Raw genomic sequence first — 24,926 nt, forward strand, 5'->3', positions numbered from 1 at the left:
TAAGGACATAACCTTCATAAACAGAATCTGTGCCATTAGGAAAAAGACACAAAGGAGGTCCTTCATGTTTTCCACCATATGAAGATACAGCAAGAAAATGGCTATACATGAACCAGAAAGACAACCCTCACCAGACACCAAATCTGCTCATGCCTTGAGGACTTCTTAGCTTCTAGAACTGTGAAATATATCTGTTGTTTCTAAGCCATCCCATTAACAGTACTCAATTATACCAAACCCAAAGGTACTTAACTATTCAACCCATAACTGGAAACAACTGGAATGCCCTCAATGAGTGAAAGTAATGGACTATTTATATATTTGAGTTGGACAGTTAACAAGAGAACTGTGATATGGATAAAGTCCATCAAAAATATCACATATCATCTTATTCCATAACACTCTTGAAATGATGAAATCACAGAAGGAGAGGCAAGATTAGTGATTACTGAGGGTTGGGGTAGGATTATGAGGAAGCAGATGTAGTTATTTAAAGGGAAGCAGAGAATCTTGCGGTGATGGGAGAGTTCCAGCTATTGACTATGATGATGGTGGCTGTTTCCTACACATGTGATAAAATCATATAGAACTGCACACAATAAACAAATACAGACAAAAAGGGAAATCCCAGATAACACTGATGGTTGTGACACTGTTACTTTGAAGAAACTGGACAAAGAATAATATGGCCACAAAAGAGAGGGCATTGTAAAGATCTCACTGTATCAATGAACTCTCATGCTTTCAACTTAGACGGGTGATATTTCATAACACACTACTGATGGTCTGCTTTTCTCTGTTGGGAAGAAGATAAGACATAATACTACTTTAATGAAGAGATGAACATTAGATGGGAAATTGTTTTCCAACAAGAGTTTTTAGTTAGTGGATTTCCTTGTGAGCATGCTCTAATGGGTACTCAGCAATGTCCTTACAGAGATACTGAAGATTTCTAAAATGCTCTCTCCACCAGCTCCTCATTTCCTTTGATCTTCATTGAAAATTCTTACTACATCGGCTTCCTAGTACTCCCAGTTCTACCACTCCAGTGAGCAGGCCCTGGGCTCCCTTTGCTTACACTGTAACTTGAAATGTTTTCCAGATGTGAACTGAGCAGTAGCAGGGCCCCTCTACATATCTCCTCTTCTACCATTATTTTCTGGATGCCTTCAGCATCATAATTTCATGCATTTTGTCTAGTGCCTTAATTGTGTTGATGTGACTGAATTAGATCCCTCTTGCTAAGCTTGGGGAGAAGAGAGGAAACTTCAGGTAACTTTCATGTCTCAATTTCCGAAGAACTTCCAGTTCATGTCTGGGACCTCAGCTGTGTACACCATTGAGCCCTGTGTGTATTTGAGGTGACTTACATTTTCAGGTTTCCTTTCTTCACATTAGAGAAGACTAGAAGGAAGATAATTTAACCATAACCGACAGTGTTCCAAATTAAAAATAGACAACCCAGAATAACCATTGGAAGAGGGGGTTACTGCAGTGTGATGCTGTTAGGCTCCTTAGAACAGGAAAGAGTCTGCTGCTCTTCAATCCATTCATGTGGCCCCACTATTCCTAAAGGACCAAACCAGGAAGCTTCTACCAATACAAAAATACTCATTTCCCAACATGAGATTCAACTATCTGGCTTTTCTTAAACCAATAACTTTAGCTTTAAATTGCTAGCATGCCACTTAAAGAGGAACTGGTAGATTACCAAGTGTCACTCATGGGACCATATGTGCTCTCATTAATTGTTTGTAGGACAAAAACTTAAAATCAGCAAACATCTAAACTGAGGGTTTAACTCAGTTTATATAGAGCTTTTGCCTGTTTCTTACATGGACCCTACATTCAATCCTCTGAACTAAAAAAAATCAGTGAATTTCTGTGTTCAACCATTTAGTGTTTTCTGAGATCAAAGACCCAAGGAAAAACCTAGAGTGTGGAGAAGGAGTGTTTTTCCAGAGGAAAGGGTTGAAGGACCTCAGCTTAAGAAATCTGAAGAATGAATGTATGTGGATGAAAGTGATGCTGACATTAGGACAGCCAGGTCAAAGAAAGAAGGTACATAGTCATATTTCTGTCACTGTGACAAAGTACATCATAATCAAATATAAGTAAGGAGGATTTAGTCTTCCTCACAGTTGGGGCTTTCAGTCCATGATTGAGTTGGCTTCTCCCTTTGAGACTGTGGCAAGAAGTACATGGTAGGTGAGCTCTGTTCCTTTCCCAATGGCTGGGAAACAGAGGGAGGAAAGAGCTGGTGGACCAATGTGTGCTTGAAGGGCAAGCCCCTGTGACCTAATTTCTCCTCACTAGACCACACCTCAAAAGAGTCTACCATCTGCCAGTAACATCACAGGCTGGGGACCAAGCATTCAGCATGTGGGTCTTTGGAGGACATTCCAGACACAAAGGAGGTCCCACATCTTCCTTGGAAAAATCTAAGATCTGAAGTTTCTGTCTTACTGAAATAAAATAGAAAACCAAACCAAAGTATAAATTCAATATTTGTTCATATTGAGAGAATTTTTCCTTGTGAGTTTACCCTAACCCTGTCCACAGGAGACTCTATAAGTAGCACAACCCATTGCCTCACTGTGGGGAGATGGCTGCTTTTGTGCATTGCTCTCTGGGATCCAGTGGAGAACTGTATCAACAGCTTAGTTTCTTAACTGAGGCCACACAAGTCTGTGGGACCACATGTCCTTGACTGACTCCTTCAAGGTCTCTGGTCTTAGTCTTTTGCTATACCATCTCCTGAGGTAGCTAGACAGACAGTAGCAGCCTTGTAGTCTTTTGGGGATAGACTGGGTTAGAGTCAGGGTTAGGTTAGAATCCTTTTTTAAAGTTTATTTATTTATTGTACATCCTGGTTGTATTATTCCCTCCTCTCCTCCCAGTCCCCCCACCCCCACCCTCTTCTGTTCCCACAACCCGATCTTCTCCTCCTCCATTTCTGTTTAGGAAAGGACAGATCTCCCATGAGTATCAACAAAACATAGCATATCAAATTACAATAAATCTAAGCATCACACATAGGATATACATACACACACATACACATACACACACACACACACATATATATATATATATAAGTTAAAATTGAAAACCTTAAAAAACTAGAAATATAAAGCATATAGCACAATCAGAAGTGTTTACATTATTGCTAATGGGGGTGTAAAATTGTTGGGAACATAAGTGAAGCCAATTTGTTTAACTTAAAAACCATTTTATGTGGCTTGGAATAATGTAAAGCTTGCAAGAGCTAGCCACAAGGCAGGTCTGATAGGAGCCAAGCAGGCTTTGATATGCTAATGAACAAATCCTAGGGTGGCATTGCTATGTCAGTTAACCAGTCTTAAGCTGTGAACTCTAATAGTATGCCCACAAGAATAATACAAAAACTGGTACTTCAAAGATGGCCTTTAGAGCTGTACCACCACGTTCCCAAGACATCTTCACTGAAACCTATTGGCCCAGGGACTTTGAGACTAGCTGCTGTGTGGTTCGGGCTTCAGTGGTCTTGGAATATCTGTCACCATCACTGAGTTCACACATACCTCCTCTCAGTGCTAACAACCGGCCCATGCTCTCAAGGACTCTCTGGGACCTCCAGCAGTGGCATCCTCCATGTCTTCCACAGTTGAAGGGCCTTGTAGCAAATGGAGATGGAGCTTAGAGACAATTCCTCAGTGGAACCCTGTAGCAGTCTCTACTGGATCAATCATTCCTACTTGGTGGGATATCTGTTGACATAAAATCACCATAACCTTTATGATAGCATGGTATTATAAGGAATTTTTGTGAATACACTGTGAATATTCAAAGGCAAAAACAAAAACATCCAACTTAGTTTCTCTTAGCTCCTATACCATTGGTGTCTGCCAACAATAAGGTGTTGAAAAGTTTGTAGATTTCAAAGATATACTGTAAATCCAAACGGTTCAATTGCTTGTAGGTTATAAAATACTGTTGCTTCAGTCACCTAACTCCCTGAATTCATGCAGGAGCTTAATCACTAATGACATATGTTAATTGTGTTAAGAAGTTGGAAACATGACAGCCACCTTGGAAATCAGTATGGTAGTTCCTCAGGAAAACAGGAATCAGTCTACCTCAAGATCCAGCAATTCCACTCTTAGGCATGCACCCAAAGAATGCACATACATATAACAAGGACATCTGTTCAACTATGTTCATTGCAGCATTATTTGTAATAGCCAGAATCTAGAAGCAATCTAGCAATGCCACTCAACTGAAGAATGGATAAAGAAAATGTGGTACATTTACACAATGGAGTACTACTCTGGGGGGGGCACCAATGGAATCTTGAAATTTGCAGGTAAATGGATGGAACTAGAAGAAACCATCCTGAGTGAGGTAACCCAGTCACAAAAAGACAAACATGCCATGTATTCACTCATATATGGATATTAGACATAGAGCAAAGGATTACCAGCCTACAATCCACACCTCCAGAGAAGCTAGGGAACAAGACAAACCCTAAGAGTGACATACATGGTCACCCAGAAAAGGGGAAATGGACAAGATCTCCAGAGCTAGTTGGGAGCACAGAAGGAGGGAAGAAAGAGTTGGGAGAAAGAGAAGGAAAGAAGAAGAGGGGAGAGGAGGACATGAGGGAGCAGGAAGAATGAGTTGGGGAGAATAGAGAAGACCAAGAAAAGAGACACCTTCATAGAGGGAGCCATTATAGGTTTAAAGAGAAATCTGGCACTAGGGAAATGTCCAGAGATCCACAAAGATGACCCCAATTAAGAATCTAAGCAATAGTGGAGAGGTTACCTTAAATGCTCTTCCCCTATAATGAGATTGATGACTACCTTATATGACATCCTAGAACCTTCATCCAGTAGCTGATGGAAACAGAAGCAGAGACCCACAGCTAAGCACTGAGCCAAACTCCTGGAATTCTGTTGCAGAGAGGGAGGAGCGAGGAGCAAAGGGGTCAAGATCAGGCTGGAGAAACCCACAGAAACAGCTGTCCTGAACAAAGGGGAGCTCATGAACCCCAGACTGACAGCTGGAAAACCAGTATAGGCCTGAACCAGGCCCCCTGAACATGGGTGTCGGTTAGGAGGCCTGAACAGTCTATAGGGCCTCTGGTAGTAGATCAGTATTTATTCCTAGGATACAAATGTACTTTGTGAACCCATTCCTCATAGAGGGGTTCTATGCCTAGGCCCTGCCCCAAATGATGTGACAGACCTTGAAGATCCCCCATAAAAGGCCTTATCCTCCCTGAGGAGCAGAAAGGGGATGGCATAGGGGTCAGTGGGGGGCATGGGAGGATGGGAGGGAGAGGGAACTGTGATTGATATGTAAAATAATATTGTTTCTAATCTAAACAACAACAACAAAAAAGAACAGAACCAAAAAAAGAAGAATTCAAATTTCAAAAAGAAAAAAAAGTTAGAAACATAGAAGGGGCAATGAGAGGTCATTAAGATTAGGTATAGTAGTTACACTGGAAGTGCCATGATTAGCTTCTCGTTGCTCTATAATGAGAAGGGAGGGAAAGGAGGAGGGAGAGGAAATGGGGGAGAGGATAGCAGAGGGACCAGTTATTCCCAAGATAGATATGTACTGTATAGTCTCTTGGCATGTGATGCTCTAGGTCTTCTTGGGACTTTGCCATCAAGAATGTCATCAACAGATGTGAACCCTCTCGTTCCAAAACTTTGATCCAAGTAAACTTTTCTTTGTAAAATTAGTTTGCTTCAGGTTCTGCATTATAGCAATGTAAAAATGAGCTAATGCAACTATGTCTTGAAGTAAAAGGGTAACTTTTACTAGCAGCTAGACTAACTTTATTGAATATTTTTCCCAAAATAGCCCATAGATTCTGATAAGACAAAGATTCCAGGTCCTATTCATAGCAATAGTCTCAGTTTTCTTTTCGTGCCTGGCATTTCAGAGGAACATGGGAATGTTAGCTGATGGGAAAACCTCAGAGAAGCCCTTGCTCCCTCTAACAAATCTTAACAGAGATCAGAACATGGGCAGAACATTCAACTCAGCTTTCACATTGTGGTTCTAGTCCATTTACCCCTCCTGCTGGGCTTTAGGAACCAGAACTGAAGGGTGAAGAGATGACCCTTAGCACCATTTAGGAACGCTTCCCAGTACATTGCTGCATGTCTCTGCCAAACCCTAAAGCCTCACGTCTCCTCTTAGCTCGGTAACATCTGTGCGTTTCCTTAAGTCCGTTCCCAGATTTGATAAATAGAGAAGGCTGAGCAGAGTGAGGCAGCTCTAGGAAATGAGAGTGGGGATAATGGGTCCCTGTGCCCTAGAAATCTGGCACTGCTGGACTGAGCTAAATTAAGTGCAAAGAAGCCATCTGGTCAATTTACTTTTAATCCCATCAACTTTTTGAAAAACATTTGCCAGTGGATCGGGAGTGAAGGGAAAATTTAAAAATAGTATAATTAGATGTGATGCCAGCAAGACACGTCACCAGCCACCCAAAAGCAAGAAAGGAAAACAAAGTAGACATTGCAAACATTATTAAATGAATACACCAAAATAAATAATACTAAACCCAAGCAGGCCAAGCAGGCTCTGGCCGCAGCCCCCCCCCCCCATCTTTCTCAGCAGCTCCTTGCCTGCCATGTGCTTGGCAGGCTACGATTGACTAGCAGGGTTCAGCAGGGCCCAGGAATGTGCGTGGGAAGAATTGCCCAGACACTGCTGCCCAGGAAGGCTGTTTGCAAGAGGTTGGGCATGGTGGGACTAATAGCCACCAGCGGAGTCCTGATGTTGAGGTACCTTGCATTACACCGGGTTATCTGGCTTCCGGGATACAGATGTGCACCACTGCTCTCCCAGGAGAAGAAAGGCAGCCTGCAGATGTGTTCTTAGCTTCGAGCTTATCTTCCTGAGTCAGTCTGTACCTAGGAACTGCTACTCAGAAAGTACCTTACCCTCTTGAGTCTCTGAAAACACATGTTCAAAAGTTCTTTGTAGATACCAGATTCCCCACTTTGGTGGGGATTTACAGGAAATCTTAAAATCCCAGTGCTAGAAGATTTCATCCCAAGCCATGCCCAGAGGCACCAGATCAAACCTCCAGAGACTGCAGTTAAAAGGAGTGTCTGTCTCTATTGCTCTATCTGGAAGCACATTCGATATCAAAGCTACCAAGACACCAGGAAGTTAGCACCTTCCCTCTGATGTGACCTGTTCTATGTCTTGCCAGATGTGTGCAGGTGGAACACTATGGATATAACTGTATCCACGTGGCAACAGCGCTTGATGTCACAGAGTGCCCATCTCAGAGTCTGCAGACATTACTCTGTGCCTCAGTCTATCACTTGTTGACTCTACAATCATGGCACATGACAGAGTCTATGATATACAACTTGTTCTGGGGTGAAAGAGGCTATAATGTTCTGTCTTCATAAATTTGACACATGAATGTTAGGTGTTGCTATCATAAAAGGCTCGGGAGAACTTATTAGAAACACTCAGAGATGAACATGTGGCAAAATGTATACCCAGACTGGAAATCATGCAAATGGTCTCTTTCCCAAAATTATCTGTGAGTCCCCTCAATTCTCTGTGCCTCTGCAGCTTCACCTGCTAAACTGCAGCATGGGAGCAGATGTTTGCCTGAGGTACTTTCCAATACCAACAGTTATAAGGAAGCTAATCATTGGAAGGTTGACATAGGACTAGAGAAGACTCACAAGGACTGCCCATTATACAGATCTCCATGTTCAAAGGGAGGCTGGCACACTTCAGCCCATGAGCCAGATCCAGTCTGTAAATAAAGCATTATTGAAACACTGTTGTGCTCATCCATTACCACAGCTACATTCATGCTAGAATAGCAATTGAGTAGTCTTGTACAAAGCTGTATGGAGACGAATCCTGGTTACTTACTGTCTTGCTTTTTACTAAAAGTTTGCCATCCCCTATTCTAGACTATCCTGGGAGGATTTCAACAAAACATCAAAGAACACTTTACTACAATTCTGTGTTTGTTTTTAAAGAAAGCTTGAAAAACCAATTAGTAATCGGATAAATGTGTATGCTTTTACTTTACATTGTGATAAACTACTTGGACTCTCTATCATAAGACAATATCATAAAAATAATAAATTTATCAATCTGAGGGAAATGTCATTAATCACTTCAATTCTTTTTGTTTTATTTTGTATTATCTTGTTTTTATTTTTTTCCTTCTTTTATTGGTAACCCTTGTTCAACATTCATGGCGTTTTTATTAGTTGATTTTTATTTTATGTGGATGTTTTTCCTGCATGTATGCTTATGCCCCACATGCATGTGTGGTGCCTGCAGAAGCCAGAAGAAGGCACTGGATTCTATGGAACTGGAGTTATAGACAGTGTGGGTGCTGGGAACCGAACCTGGGTCTTCTTCAAGAGCACCCAGTGCTTCCAGCTACTGAGCCATCTCTCCAACCCCCTTCATATTGTTTTTATCATACTGAAATCATTTTAGGACCCATGCTATGTTTATAGAAGAAATACAAACTTTTCTTCCAAACTAAATAAAAGGAAGGCAGACTCAATAGTTTGAAGGGACTGAATCTTTGCCATTGAGTACAAACCAACCATGTCCTCCGAGAGAAACTCCTCAGCCCTTTCTACTTTCTACCATTCCTATCCTGGGGAGCACAGACTCCCTTTTTTCTCACAGCCACTATCTCTTCCCTGGACCCAGAGAAGCCATGACTCAACAGGTGGACAGAAAGGCAGGAAGAAAAGAGAGCAAATTCCTAAAATGTCTGAGACTCTAACGTTTGCAAAGTGCAGGAATACTCCCAAAAAGTAGGACTTGGTGACCCTGTGGAGGAAGATGGATCCCCGAGAAAGGCTGTACCAGTTCCTATTCAGCACTGACCCTGGTCACACAGAGTATGAAACAAGAAAACTGTGAGAAGGGAGAAGAATTGGAAGCGAAGGAGCCACCGTGCCGGTGGGTCTCTGAGGTCCAGAATGGAATTATCTATTCATTTACACATGACCACACATGAGTGTGTGTGTGGCTTTGCTCCTATGACTACAAGAACTGCATTACCTCCTATTTATAGCTATGTTACTACACACCCAGTCATCCCAAATTAGTTTTAGCTCTTGAAACTGTTAGTAATTGCATTCAACTGCTCAGTCTCCCCTAGGCTTTCCTTCTGTCATTCATACAACTATAATTAATGAAAGCATCAGCCACTTGTTGGTTGGTAAAATGGCACCATTCCCCCACTTAGTTAGTGCTTCCTGTTGGCTAAGTTACATGTCTCCAGAATGTTCCATGGTAGGGAAAGGTTTCCAGTAACAAGAGAAGGCAAACCCTCAGCGCATAAACATATTCACGCTTCATTTAATGTCACATGTTCTAATGTTGAGTTACCAAAGCAAGTTTCCCAGTGTTTGTTACTATAACAAATAGCCGAGATAATCAACTTTTAAAATGTTATGGTTTTGGGGTTTCTGTCCATGATCTGTTGACCCTTGTCCTTTAGACATGTGGTAGCACATAAAGGCAGAAGGTGATGATAATGAAAACGTCACTTATCTCATTGTCAGGGAACAAATAGAGGACAGAGACATGTGGGTCTTTGCGGAACATTCCAGATCCAAGTTGTAGCATATGGACCAGCTCAGGTTGAAGTAGTAAAGAAGGAGTTCTCACCTCGTGGTCGAAAGCACAGCAAAGGTACCATCCTCAGGATGTGCGTCCAGAGACAGGAAGGCTCTCATCTTCCACGAGGTGTCACACCATCTAAGTTCACAGAGGATGAACTCAAGACTGGAGTAGCTGCAGGTTGTTAAGGTAGGGGGCCTTCAAGTAAGGACACTGAGGGGAGTCAGAAAAAAATGTGAGTTCACCACTGAGCCCCACTGCTCACTTCCTGTGTGAGTGGGGGTGAACAATTTAATCCCTCCTAATCCTAGTTCCTCAACTGTAAATCGTGGTGGTATTCTCTATCGCACACAGAGAAGTGCTGTTCACAGTACCTGCTGCAGAGTATGGGAGATGTGGCTTTCTCTTGAAGAAATCTGGGTCTCTGTGAGTGAGGCAGCCGCTATAGTTGTGCAAGGTACATGGGTGTGGCTCTCCTGAGCACTGAAGTTAGGTTGTGACAAATAGCAGTAATCCCCAATATGCTACTTCTCTTATCTAAACCTACTTGTCACATGAAACAAATTGGCTGTAAGGGTTCCAGGGCTTGGGAGCTTGCATTGGGGTAATTGTACAAGGGGATGCTCATGCTGTCATACCCAACTCTCTCCATTGTAGTCTTACACTGGCCAGCTGAGAATCCAAAAAAATTTGGCAAAAGGTGAAGCTTGACTTTATCTTGATTCCATTAAAGGATCTGAGTAAGCATCAGCATTCCTCTTGGAAGCTAACCATAGGCCAAGGAGCAAAGAAAGAACCGGAGACTGTATCTACTACATGAACATGAGGGCTGGGAGAACACGCATGTACACGAATACACACATGCAATTGCCTTTGCTCCTACGACCACAGGCATCCATTCCCTTCCATTAATAGCTATTACTGAACATCCAAGAATCCATCAGGGGTGGGAACAGACAAAGATGAAGGAGCTAGAAAATGGGAAGTCACTGAGCATCAGCACTTGACAAGGCAGAGTTCAGAACTTGTCCTCTGAGCACAGGGCTGTGGCTCCCAAGCAGTCTGAGTTTTGTTGCAGTCAATGTTTAGAATCTGAGTGCTACTCCACAGCCAGAGTGTAATGTACTTCCTGGCAGGAATCACCCTGATAATTAGAGTACTTTGGGGACATTAGGAGAATATGTTTATGTAAAGCTCTGAGTGGTTCTTGGATGCAGTACTGGGGCCTTAAAATGGCATGCTCACAATGGTGATTACACACTTACTGCATCAATAACCAAGACCCATGGGCTGGAGACATAGGCGCTTCTCAGTACGTCTACTGGAGGTGCTCTTTTCAATGCTTTCAGAAATACTAGATGGCTGAGAATATTAGATACTAGAAGTCCAAATGATTAAAATGAGGGAGGTTGGATAACTTACTTTGGTTTCCTAACTTTAGCACTTAAAACTCCATGTCCAAGAAGCCCATAGGTTTCATACATACCAAGATGGTTTGAGTATCTCGGTCACCAATATAGTTACCAACCCAGGGGTAAATCAGTCTTAGATATATACTGAGATGCAGCAAAGATCTGGTGGCAGGAATAAACTAAACAAGGCAGTTAAGAGTATCCGCTGATCCTAAACTGTTTCTTTATGTTAATAGTGATGATTTTTTTCAGAGAAACAAAACCATAAATCAAAAAATGAAGGTGCAGGGAGAGGGGGAGAGAGGAGGAAACTAATTGATAGATTTTTCAGAATTGGCTTGCCTGACTATAGAAACTGATCTGTCTGGAGACAGGAGGAAAGTTACTATTGTAAACTTGTATCAGAGGAAATCTGGAGACAAAATTTGCTTCATGCTTGGGAAACGTCAATCTGTTTCCTCTTCCAGCTTTCATCTGTTTAGATAAGGACCTTCCACATATGGAGGATGACATATTCAATATCCAATGATTTAAATGTTAGTCTCACCCAAAAAAATATCTTTGTGACATTTCACACTGGTACCTAACCAACTATCTGAGAACTGTGGTCTAGAGAGATGATCCATGTAGTTAACAACTGCACCTACTCAGATGCTAATCAAGACAAGATCCCTACTCCTGACAGACAGCAGGCAGCAACTTACATTCTGGTGTAACATCGTAGGAAGGATGTCCTCCAAGAACTGAAGGGAATTCTGACACTTATAAGGCCACTACCCATTGTATCTTAGAACTAGAGAGTTCTGATTGAAACTTCACTGAGCCAGAAGACCAGGGTCTTCTCTAAGGTCATTCTCAACTTGTGTTCTGGTACAGAGTTTAGAATGAAGCTTGACTTTCTTCCTTTTAGAAAGGGCAAGGACTAGCTAGGACGTGCAATCATAGCCTATTGCTACAATTAACAGACAAATATAGTACCCATGGTTGTACAGAACACATATTTTTAAACACTGCAGCTGTAATATTCTACAAGCCATAGAATCTCAGCGATGGGAGAAACTTAAGGTTCATGCGGTCATTGCCTCCAGCTGCAACATTTATTAATCAACTGCAATAAACCAGAGGCAACATCATTGCTCAATAGGCTCTGATTTTCCCCTTGTGTATTAAGCAGAATATGCATTAAAGGAATGTGACATCTTCCAAGAAATTATAATTGCATCTGCTTATATTTCTATCTTCTCTACTTCTCAAGGTCCATGTTGATAACACAGACCTTGAAAAGTGGAGCTTGGAGGAGAATGGAAGGTCAAGAAAGAAGAGTCATCAAAAATAAGAAAGGTGGAGTTTACAGACAAGCAGAGGCATGAAAATCCAGAGATAAAATACAATGTGATGAGTTAAGACACAGTGTGTGTGGACAGAGCCAGGCTGGAATGGCCATGTGAAGGAGCAAAGATTAGCTGCTGCTGCTGCTGGTGGTGAAACCACCACATTCACACAAAGACAGGGAGGCTGGTGGTCCAGCACCCTTTGGATGCAGACCTGGCTCCGTTCTCCCCCCTTATGCCCTGAATGTGATGTCCCATCTCCTGGACCTTGCTGAAAAGTATAACCTGTAACATCAACGAAACAAGGAAAATTTGGTAAAATTTTACCAGTTTTGATGATTTGACATATTCTCCTAATAGCTATCTCTAGCCATATCACAGGATGCACAGTCCCTCCCTGTGTTGTCCCCTAGACTTAGAACACACACTCCAATAAAGAAAAACGTACCAACACATGTCTTCCCAAAGCATATTGTAACATTTGCTTTATCAGCAAACAAACTGTAGAAATTCTCCAAACCCTCTAAAAAAATACACCCAGCCTTTCCGTAGAAGATGTGAAACACACACATACACATGCACACAATCCTAAACACTGCAAAACTGAGCAGCTGATCAACCTACCTGGAGACATTATATGTCAGAGTTACTCCTGATAACCCATGAGGGAGTAATGCTGTGGCCTCTGATGGTGGTGATCAAGTTGCATTTTGAACGTACAGTATGTCAAAAGGAAAAAATATTTCCAAGAACAATAATGGAAATAGCCCAAATAAGTGCTTGGAGAAAACCAAGTGAATTTGAGTTTTGGTCCAAGTAAAATATCAAAAGGATGACTCAGAAAGAAAATACACACACGCACACATGCTCACACATGTACAAACACATACACAAACAAATAAATATGCACATATATGTATGTATTGGGGGAGTCTTTGTAAAATTATTTTTCTTCATATAGTAAAAATGGCAGAATTTCAATTTGGGTTTCAAGTGCATATGAGATGTGTCAAATGATCCAGTTTGTAGCCTGTGACCAGCCTGCAGGGGAAATGATAAAACATTGTTTTGATTATGGACCTAAGATTGTTTCAATAAACACAGCCTAGAGACTATGTTAATGCCATACTTTTAAGCCCCTCTTTTTACTGAGCTTCATAAAACAATTTCTGTTTGAGTTGAAAAGGGGTCTTTGAGGGTCTCACTTGCAGCCCCAAGCATTCCACATCCCTACTGTTTTCTGAGTCTTTTGGTCTCTCTTTGTGCAACTCCTTTGAGATGAGCTAGAGCCTAAAGCTTTTGTAACACTAGGAAATAAATCTCATTCTCGGGGTCAGTCTAAGGCCATGAGACATTAGCTGACAACCTGCAAAAGTGACTCCATGTGTCTGTGACTTTGGGGGTCGTCAGTGAAAGAACGTGAGATTCAGACAAGAAACTCTGACTTCCAGTCCAGCCTCTGATACTTCTGAGGTTTCTCCCTTCCATTATTCGTTAAGTGCCTGAATATGAAATGTCACCCAAAGGTTCACGGGATAAATGTTTAATCCCAGTTGCTAGTGCTATTTTGGGAACTTCTAGAACCCTTAGGAAGTAGGGGCCAGTTGGAAGAAATGAGTCACTAAGGACATGTCACTGAAGGTTATACCAGTCCCTAGTTGCTTCCTTGCTCTGCTTCCTGCCATGTTGTGAGCAGCCTCCTCCTCCAGTAGCTCCCCTCACTAGCTACCTTACTGTTGATGAAGGCCAGGACTGTGAGCCCAAACATTTAAAACTGTGAGCCAAAACCCATCTTCCTTCCCTTAAATTGTTTACATGAGGTATTTTTGTCATAACTACAAGAAAATTACCATAGTGTCTAATAGTTGTCATGCCCAGGCACTGCATAGACAGGTTTGGGGAATTTTATGGCTAGAGCAATAGCATAATGCAAACTGTGAAGTTTCAGTGCACTATGGTGTGGGCAAGGGAGAAAATGCATGCACTGTACCGAGGGAAGACATCTGACCCAAGTGAAAGAAAAGGGTGCTGAATGTGACCTGTAAAATAGAATGGTAGGTGTGTGTGTGTGTGTGTGTGTGTGTGTGTGTGAATATATATATATTGAGCTAGACAGGTGGGAAACATCAGGAGAGACATTCAAGAAGAGATGACCCTTGAATAAGATATTGAAGAATGAGGCAGAAGCAAGGATAAAAAGAAAAGGCAATTCCAGAATGGCCAGTGGTAAGACACAACTCGGACACAGGAAACCACAGTTCAAATGAGAATGAATTTTGAAGAGTCTGCAGAGGCAGACTTGCCATGGAAGTACTATAAGGTAACAAGAGGGACCAAGTGATACACAGCTGGACCAAGAACTCCAGCCTTAACTCAGAATAGGGAGCCTTGAGAGTTTATGCCAGGAAGCAGAGTAATCACAGAGCTGCCCTGTGCATCCATCTTGATGCTTGGATCAGTCAAAACAGCCACTGCCGTAGTACAGCTATAAGTAGACAAGACCTGAGATGCAACGCTGAAGCAGAGAGAAAAGGACACTCCAGGGAACACTGAGAGATAAACTCCCCAGGACCCTGGGAACTGCAAAGATGATGCTGACAGTGTCTAGTCAAGGGGTTCAATACTTCAAGAATGCCTAGACGGAAATAGCACAGTAAAGCATGAACATGTTTTTATGTATGTGTGTGTGTGATCATATTCTTGTACAAATATTAAGCTTATTTGAAGAAAAATCTGAAAATACTCTTAAGGAAAAGAAAAGCAAATGTCCATAGTCTCACTGTGGTCATTCTCTTTTGGTGTTAACCCCAGGGTCTCACTGCGATGTCTTTTTAATAGTTTAATCGCAAACTGGAAACTTTCCATTTTATAGCTATTTTTTTCACTCAGCCGTATAAACTAAACATCTTTCTGCTGTAGCCATTTTAACTCGGCATCATTTTACTCACAGATCAGAACTCTATTTTGCGAATTTATCATAATTTATATACTCCCTGATTGCAAGGATTGGGTGTAATTCTGATCATGGTTTCAATTAACCTCATTGAAGTTGGATATCTTCGTGCTTCTTTATTTCTTTTAAATGAATTTTTAAAAGTATAATTTGTGGGCCAAAGGAAATGTGCAGGCTTAGTGTCATTGAAGCATAGGACCAGTTTTTCCTCGGGGAAGAATTAAGGACTTACCTTCTTACAAGCTGTCTCAAAAAAGTGAAGATAGATTTCTTCTCAGGGAATGTGTGGGTAGTTTCAGACATGAGGATTTTAAAGAGCCTATAGGATGCAGGATTGGTAACAGCAAATAAATGGATGTGAAGGAAGAAATGGGGTTTGAAAAGGAAAACTAAATTCCTCCTTCATCCCACAGTCTCTATTGCCCTGGTAGAGTTGAGCAGGTGTAGGAACAGGAGCCAGACTTCGGGAAGACAAGTGTTAGCACAAGGGTATCCTGAGCCTTCTGAGGGCCTTGTGGTCCACCTTGGGCAAGAAGTCATGTGTACAAGCATATTGTGGAATATTATTTTAATGAAGCAAAGGTATGTTTCATTCATTTATGCTGCGGAATATTACTTTAACTGCCAGAAGTTGTGTTACATTTGTCTCTCTGCTGCCTTTGTTAATGATGTAAAGATGTATTGCATTTGTTTGTGCTGCATCTGCTTAATTATGTAAAGATGTGTTGCATTTGTTTCATCTTGCCTGCCAAAGGCACCTGATTGATCTCATAAAAAAGCTGAACTGCCAGTAGCTAGGCAGTAGAGAGATAGGTGGGGCTGCTGGACAGAGAGAATTAATAGGAAAAAAGAACGAGGAAGAAAGAGAGAGACACACCCAGGTCAAGAAGCCAGGCAGCTGCCAGACAAACAAACACAAGAAGCCATGAAAGTAAGACATACAGAAGAAAAGTAAAAGGCCCCAAGGCAAAAGGTAGATAAAGAGAAACAGGCTAATTTAAGTTAAAGAGCTAGCCAGAAACAAACCTAAGCTAGACCGAGCATTCAAAACTAATAAGAAGTTTCCATGTCATGATTTGGGCACTAGTTGGTGGCCAAAAAGAAAAAACCTGGTACACAAATCTATAACTTAGTACAGATTTCCAGATTCTCTGAAAATTGAGCCTGGCTGCTTGCAGGGCAGATGGACAGTGGCAGTGGCAGGAAATTAGCATACAGCAGTAAAAGGCAAACAAACAAATACATTGAGAATTAAGGAAACTTGCCTTTTCCCTGGGCTTCTGGATTGTTCTGGGTTTCCCAGGCTAGACAGGAGAGGCTAGGTGACACACAAAGAGACAGACAGACAGGCGAGCAGATAGTTTATTGGGAGATATTGGCTTACACAGATATGGTTCTGAACAGTCCCAACACGGCGCTATCGGCAAGCCCGAGACCCCGGAGAGTTGAGGGTGGTACAGCTGCAGTCTGAATCTGAGGTCAAGTCACTGATGAGCAACTCACAGACGCAGAGAGAGCAAATCCTCTAGAACCTTCTGAGGGATTTCATTCTATGCAGATCTTCAAAAGACACAGTGAGCCGGATCATGACTGCAAAAGCAACGGTATTCACTCAGTCTACCAATTTGTAAGGAAAGCTCATCCCCAAATCCTCACAGACACACCCAGAGCATTGTTCCACCAAATATCTGCACACCCAGTGGCCTATCAGATTAACATCTAGCATTAAGATCACAGTTACCAAATGGTTATTGCTATGTGTGAGTTTGTATGTAGATCTTGTATCTCTACTGTTGAAAAGGTAGATTAGTTCCCTAACAGCAGTAAACTCATCCAGAACCCAGATTTTGTTATCTTAAGTGTACTTGGTTTCACTAGAACAAACCAGGATTCCATGGGAGAATGGCTTATTTCAGAGCTTGGTGGGATAAGTAAGTAAGGAGCCTGAACAAATTACTGTGTCAGATGTTCAGTAGGGCAAAGAATCATGGAACGAGGCAAAGGACATAGAAACCAGTCTGAAGGATGCTCGGAAGTTAAATTTTAGCAAACTTAAACATAGTATGTAACAATATACGGCATAATCTATTAGATAAAATAGGAGCCTTGTGCATATAGACATAAATAAGTGAATACACTGAAAGTTTGGTGGTGAACAGAATATTTACAGTGTCACAAAGTAATTCCCCAATCAAGAAGCTGGAAAGAAGGCTCAGTGGTTAAGAGCACTTGATGTTATTGCAGAGAAACCAGGTGTGGTTCCCAGGGCTCACATGGCAGCTGATAACCATCTAAGTTCCAGGAATCTAAGGCCCTTTTCTGGCCTCTGCAGGCACCAGGCACACACATTATATACATACATACACATAGGCAAACACATACAGAAAATCAATGCATAACCCTCAAACCAGAAAATTAACACTGACATGATGCTGTGATATCACTTCAGGTCTCATTTCAGATTTACATTGTTGTTCTAAGAAAAATCTTTTGGCAAGAGTTGTATCTGTTGATGCTATTGACTTCAACCACCAGGTAAAACTGTCATCTTTGTAACTATGACTTATAATTTTTATTTTGGGCTGGGGATTCAACAGTAAGCTGTAAACATGCTAGACAAATGCTTTAGATTTTCTGAGGCTATGTTTTGCTACATGTTCCGGGTCAGACTTGAACTCATGATCCTTCTGCTACATTCCCCAAAAGTAGAGATTACAGGCATGGCCATCATGGCATCATGACTTTAACTGATGAATCTTTGATGGGAAATTAGTTTTAAGTTAATTTTACTTGTGTGTGTGCGTGTGCGTGTGCGTGTATGTGTGTGTGTGTGTTTGCCAACATGGATGTATATGCATTGATTATGTGCAACAGTGCCATCCTTTGTAAAATGCATGTATATGCAGCACTGGTGTGTCACAGCTCCAGCTTACTCTCCAGTGCTGAAGAAAATAAAGTCTTTTGACTGTGGTTGAGAAAGACTGAGGAACGGTGATGGGCAGGCTGACTGACAGGGCTGGGGCCACATGAAATGAAAGGCACTGAAATTTATCTTATCAGACACGCTGCTAAAGTAAGGAAGTTTCCTGGGCTAGCTGGTCTAGCCTGAAAGCCAGTCCTAATTAAGGTTATGATAAATACATACTAAGAGTCTGTCTTCGTCATTGTTCTCTTGCTGGGAAGAGACACCATGACCATGGCAATCGTATAAAGGAGAAAACAGTTATTTGGGGCCAGCTTACACTTTCAGGAGTTTAGTTCATTATCACCATAGCAGGAAGCATGGGGGCATGTAGGCAGACATGATGCTAGAGAAGTAGCTGAGAGTTCTACGTCTGGATCTGCAGACAGCAGGAAGGGAGTGTGCACCTGGCTTTCTGTTGGGCCACCAACCAGTTCCCAAATCATGGCACAGAGACTTCTTATTAGTTATGAATGCTTGGCCTTAGCTTATGCTCATCTCTAGCCAGCATTTTCTCTTTAACTTAAATTAGCCTGTTTCTCTTCATCTACATTTTGCCTCATTGCTTTTCGCTTCTCTTTATTTCTGTATTTTTCCCTTCCAGCTGTCTCTATGTCTATCTGTCTGGCAGTTGCCTGGTTTCTGGGCCCAGGTGAGTTCCTCTTTTTCTCCTCATTCTCTTCACTCCTCTCTTCTATAAGCCTAGATGTCTCCTCCAACTTATTCTCTCTGCCTGCCAGCCCTGCCTATGCCTCTCCTGCCAAGCTTCTGCCCAGTCAGCTTTTTATTAGACCAATCAGATGCCTTAGGCAGGCAAGGTAAAATAGCAATGCATCTTCACATAATTAAACAAATACAGCATAACTAAATGTAACACATCTTTACATCATTAAATATTCCACAGCTAGCATGACACTGAGCCTGGTTTGAGCACTTGAAACCTGAAAGTCTACTCCCAGTGGCACACTTCTGTCGCACCTGCTGTGCGGACTGCATCCGAGAATGTAGCGAGGTGGTCGGGATAGATGACACAGAGACCGGTCAGTTGCTTTAAGAAAACTTTATGCTTCCCAAGTCAGCTTAGGAGGAGACCCCAGTCCGCTTAGGAGAGAGCTCTCAGGAGAAGTCTCTCCAAGAAAAAAGAGCTTCCCTTTTTAAGGACTTCTGCCATCCATCTACATACCATTCTTTCCAGACTTCTCACCCTCCTGGCTGGTGGTTTAATCTCCAGCCCCAGAATCGGGGAGACACCGCAGGGGGGACAGGAAGAGGCATCTAGCCGTAGGGGGTGTGAAAGTCATGGTATCTCAGTGAGTGAGCCCTTATCTGAGCCCTATCAAGAGCTTTAAAGCACTGAATTGTTTTCAGTAAACATTACACAGCTGCCTGCTCCCAGGCCGAAGGGGAAGTGGGTTTCTGCTCAAGGTCTGGTGTCCCCACACACTTCCTCCAACAAGGCCACATCTGCTCTAACAAGGTCACACTTCCGAATAGTGTTACAGGTATTGGGTTTTTGTTAGGTGGTCTTGGATCTTGGGGAGAGTGCAAGGGAGAAAGTTTTGATGAGACAACAGGTTTAGCAATGCGAAGATATCTGGTTATGGTATCATTCGATCTTATGAATGCCACAGAGCAGTGGGAATAGATGTCAAGTCATGAGAAGTAGACATGGTAAAAGCAGAAAATGCATGTATCCTCCAGGTAAGGATTAATCCACATAAAATGCCACTGTTTGGGGGGAGGTGACTGATGAGGCCATTCCATAGGTGCTCTGCAGAGTTGCTGCAACACTACAGGCTGTTTTGTTTTCACAATGATTTCTATAGGACTAAAATTTCTTTCCCCCTCTAGTGCCCTGTCCATCTCTAATCTGGATTAAAGAATCAGCTACCAGCAGAAAAACAGCACAGGGAAGCAGGCCCAAGGATGTAGAAGCCATGAGAAAACTGCCCACAGGGAAGCAGAATCTGCTCACAGAAGGTGGTTAGGAGTGGGTCACAGCAACAGGTCACTGAGAAGTTATCCCCTGAGCTGCCAGAGACATCAAAGTTCACAGTTGCCATAATCCCTTTCCTTTCTTTGCCAAAAACATCCACTCCCACCATGAGGAGTTACCGAAGAGCATCACATGACTGGAGGCCCCATGATGTGTCACTGACGATACTGGATTATAAATAAATGATAAACATGAGAGAAAGGTCAGGCTCCAGGAAAATACTTCGCATAAATCCCCCTGATCCCTGTTGCTCCATCTAGAAGACGATTAAGTATAAAATACTGATCTTGCATGGAGTCCAGCCAAAATTCACACAGCGTAAGGCTTTCTGGAAGGGCCATGTTCTTTCAAAGGAAGTTGGTTAGTTAGCACAGCATGGTAGAGGCCGTAAGGGGGGAAGTGGAGAGCAGCTTCATGAACCAAGTGAGCTCTTCCAGATCTACATGAAAAATGGTATTCAATTAAATGCAAAGTGAGTGTTGGTTCTATGGTACAGACAATATGGTTGTAGTAGGGAGCTATGGTGGTACTATATAGGCTTGTTATAATAAGAGGTGTACATATATTGCATATATGTTATATTTTATGCAGTCAGTGGAAGGGAACTTTCAGGCTGCAAAGTACAAAGGAGTTTGAAGTTGGAGAAGCAGAAAGAAGTGTGTGTGCCTCTGGCTATTTCACTGAACCACTCGTTCTCAGTGTGTTTCATCTGTAAAATGGTGAGAATTATAAGATCTATGTCAAAGGATATAATGAGGGTTCAATAAGATAATACATGTCACCTTCTTAATTAAGACCTTGAATTTGTCAACTGTCCCATAAATGTTAGCTATTCAACTGTCTCATACATGTTAATTTTTCACCATTACAATCCCAACCACTATGATTGCTCACCAGGGTGATAAGAGTTTATGGTGTTCACAGGGAGTCAAAGGAGACAACCTGGGTTCTGAAAGGTCTTGCTCACTTTAGGGAACAGTTAGTTTAATGGAAAAATAATAGGGTAACCTAAAAGCACATACTAAGGAGGGCTTTGGGGGATGAAAAGTGAGGTAGACATGAAACTTAACATTGACTTTTAACTAGGCCTTGAGTGGGAGGCAGAATTAGCAAAGTCACTGAGAGATCTATCATTCATTCCTGCACTCAGCAACTATGAGTACCTGCCATGTGCCACGTTCTGGTCCGGGTATTAGGGTTATGGTGCTGCCAACCCAAGCCCTTCTATTAGGATCTTATTGAGAAGTGGGCAGATGCTAAGGAAGAGATAGGTAAGAGAAAGATCTAAAATGTGCCTGCGATCTAGGAGTTGCTATTTTCTTTTCATGTCTTTTCCACACAAAATCTAGAAGCAAGATAAAGGGATAAAGGTAGATAAAGACTTGAGACCTTATTTGTTCCAAAACAGAAAGTTAAATATTCTTTAAAACAATCTGATCACACTTGAAGTAGCCCGTTCCCATGAAATCTAACCTACTTCCTGGAGATGAACATTAATTCCTCTTAGAGATGTCACTCCCAGAGACCTAATCATTTCCCACGCACTGTCCTGTGGTTGGTCTGTTTGCTTATTTGCAGTTTGTTTATTATGACAGAATACACAAAACATAAAATTATCATTTTATTTTAAGTACACAGTTCAGCAGTATTAAATACTCTCATTTTGCTATACTGCCTTGTAAATCTCAAAGCCACATGACTGGTAGAAGTGGGACGCCCATGGTAATACCGTCACTCCCATCCCCCACCCCCAACACCAGGCTTTTTCTAAGAATTCCAAGCACTTTTCTTTCTGCATAGCACAGAAGTGGTTTGAGCACAAAGGTAAATAAAGCCCAGGCTGCTCTTCCCTGTGCCTTTCATCTGGTATATAGTTTGTGTGAAACTTGACATCACTCACCTGCTTCTGACACATACTTCCCAGGGTATGCCTCAAACAGGCCCACTTGGCTGACATCTGTCTTTCTGACCTGCCTGGCTCTGCAGGGCAGCTGCGATCTGGCAGAAAGGGTGTTGTCAGGTTGCTGTTCCTGGCACAGAAAATCAGGTCTGCTGCCTAACATAGCACAGGCCGAGGTGGGGTTCCTAGTCGCTTTCCCAAGGCCTTTGCTAATGCTCTGTGGGGTTCTTCAGGAAGTCACTCTGTACTTCACTGTCAGGAACAAGAATAACAGGACAAGTCTCTATACAGTTCCTTGCTGATGATTCATATGACCTAAGATATTGTAGGTCTTCCAGATAAAAAGTAAGAATGGTTAACCCTATTTTAGGAAAATGATCTGGATTTTGGTGGATGATAACTCATATTTTCTTAGTTTTCAAAAGATGCTAACTGCCACACTAGGTGATCTGGGCCAGATTATCAATAAATAAATTACAGAGATGTTTGCCAGACACAGTGCCAAGTTCCTAAAGAGTTTGATAAATGGGAATCCTCTCAGGCCAAATGAATCTCTTGATGGGACCTACATGATTGGCCTAAGAAGTCATTTTAGCATATTTATTTGAGATCGAAATCTAGAGAAGAATCCAGGGTTACCCTTTCTATGCCTTCTTCCATGTGTTGAGCCCTTGTGTGGGTCTTCTCCTCTGTGTCCACCGCAACAGCAGGATTAAGCAGTGAGGAGCTCAGAGAGAGGCAAGTGAAGGAGAGTAAGACCACCAATAAGGGAAAGTGTCACACCTCTCCCTCCTCGAGAGGACCCATGACTTCTACCTTCACTGTGTTAGAAGACATCCTCCTTTGGAGATGCCACATTCTGTTTTGAGTTTGTGACCAAGGCTCCTAAATCTCTGGTCATGGGAAAGCCTGGAGGAATCTGGGAAGAAATCAAGTTCTCCTCATACCTTTAAGGAACCTTCAAGAAAGCGGCTTTGGGAATATTTGCATGTCTTTCTTTTGCAAAGTTTCCTAGTGCTGTGTCATAACAGCTAAAAATACTCAACTGAGGACAACTTAAGAAGTTAGTTTCCTAAAATCTTAATGGAGGCATACAGTTACCAAATAAACAAACAATCAAACCCTGATGTGTTCTTTGGACGCATGAATGGAACACAAAACACTAAAGGGATTTCCTCCTTTGTGTGGCTGAACACGTCTGGATTCTCATTTCATTTTCAGGTATCATCATTCAAGAGAAGCATTGATACATAAAGAATCTGTCCTAGTTAGGGTTACTATTACTGAAACACCATGACCAAAAGCAAGTTGGGGAGGAAAGGGTTTATTCAGCTTATACTTTCACATCATACTTCATCACTAAAAAAAAATCAGGACAGGACTCAAGCAGCACAGGAACCTGGAGACAAGAGCTGATGCAGAGGTCATGGAGGGGTGTTGCTTCTAGGCTTGCTCATCATGTCTTGTTCAGTATGCTTTCTTATAGAACCCAGGACCGCCAGTGCAGGGATGGCACCATTCACAATGGGTTAGACCCTCCCCTGTCCATCACTAATTAAGAAAATGCCCTGCAGCTGAATCTTATGGAGACATTTTCTGAAGTGAGGATCCCTTTCAGATGACTCTAGCTTGTGTCAAGTTGATGCAAAACTAGCCAGCACAGAGTTTTTGAAAGAACAAGGCATGTAGCCTCAGTAAAGCAAAAGCCATGAAAGATGTCCTCAAATTCTCACAGACTTGTCGTATGAATCAGAGAAGAAATGAAGCTAATAGGTAGATACTGCATTCCTGTACTACTAAAATTGTTTCTAGCAGAATCCTCTGTGAGCTGACCTGGATCCTCCACGACAGTGGAGTTATTTCAACAGCCACTAGATGATGGCTTGGCATAAACACTCTAAGTCCTGCACTGTAGATGACATCAGTGTTTAGATTTCTATTCTTACAAATAAAAGAACACCCAGAGCAAAAAGCAGTTTCTGCAAATGGTGGCCCTCACAAAACACAGTTTCTTGGACTCTTACATTGGAGTAGGGTAGATAGAGATGGAGAAAGACAGGGGTGGAACTCTTAAAAAGGGAGAGATGAGGATAAATGGGGCAAAGAGATCATGAGGCATGTACATGTAAAACAGTTCCCAAAAGTTTTGAGGGGAGAGGAGGGACTTTATGAGGAAGCTTCCCCCCAATAAAATGAAAAGACAAACCTCACTGAAGAATTTATAATTCATGAACAGGGAACCTAACCATGGGGAACAGGGCTCAGTCAAAACTTTGCTTTTCTCACCTACCCCAAGTTCCAGGTACCTTCTTACCTTTAATAACAAGGAGATGAAGTAGACCCCCAGAAATGCCTATATCTCTGCCTCTAGAAGACATTCCTTCTCCCATCATATCTTCTGCATCCAGCAAGAGAATGGACACAAAATGGAAGTCCAGGCACTGATCACCATAAAAATCCAAGGTGCTACTGATGGTCCCTGTGGCTGTGATCAACTAAGAGCAGAGACAATGAGGTCTAGACTTCGCCTGGCTTTATAAGAGCTATCCCTGTATTGGGGCCAATCTAAGCAGCTAACTTACCAAAGTCAATTTTCAAACAAAAAGCACAACTGGACCACAACTTGGCCCCTTCTCTGGTGATAATAAACCTCTCCCTACACTTGCCCCCAGATCTTACTCTACAGTCTGGGGATAGATGGACACAATATGCTCATCTCAAGAATCTATAACTTAAAAT

The 24,926-nt window shown here is 42.1% G+C and overlaps 1 long non-coding RNA gene across 1 annotated transcript; it reads right to left on the minus strand.

Moving 5' to 3' along the window:
* Positions 1–3,162: 3,162 nt before the first annotated feature.
* Positions 3,163–16,914, minus strand: LOC121133565. The gene is made up of 3 exons (XR_005870450.1): positions 16,714–16,914; positions 9,682–9,846; positions 3,163–3,749 (listed from the first exon to the last, which is right to left on the minus strand). It is a non-coding gene; the product is annotated as an uncharacterized LOC121133565 (long non-coding RNA).
* Positions 16,915–24,926: the final 8,012 nt, after the last annotated feature.

Source organism: Mesocricetus auratus, unplaced genomic scaffold, assembly GCF_017639785.1.
Source record: "Mesocricetus auratus isolate SY011 unplaced genomic scaffold, BCM_Maur_2.0 Super-Scaffold_100022, whole genome shotgun sequence".
Classification (NCBI taxonomy): Eukaryota; Metazoa; Chordata; class Mammalia; order Rodentia; family Cricetidae; genus Mesocricetus; species Mesocricetus auratus.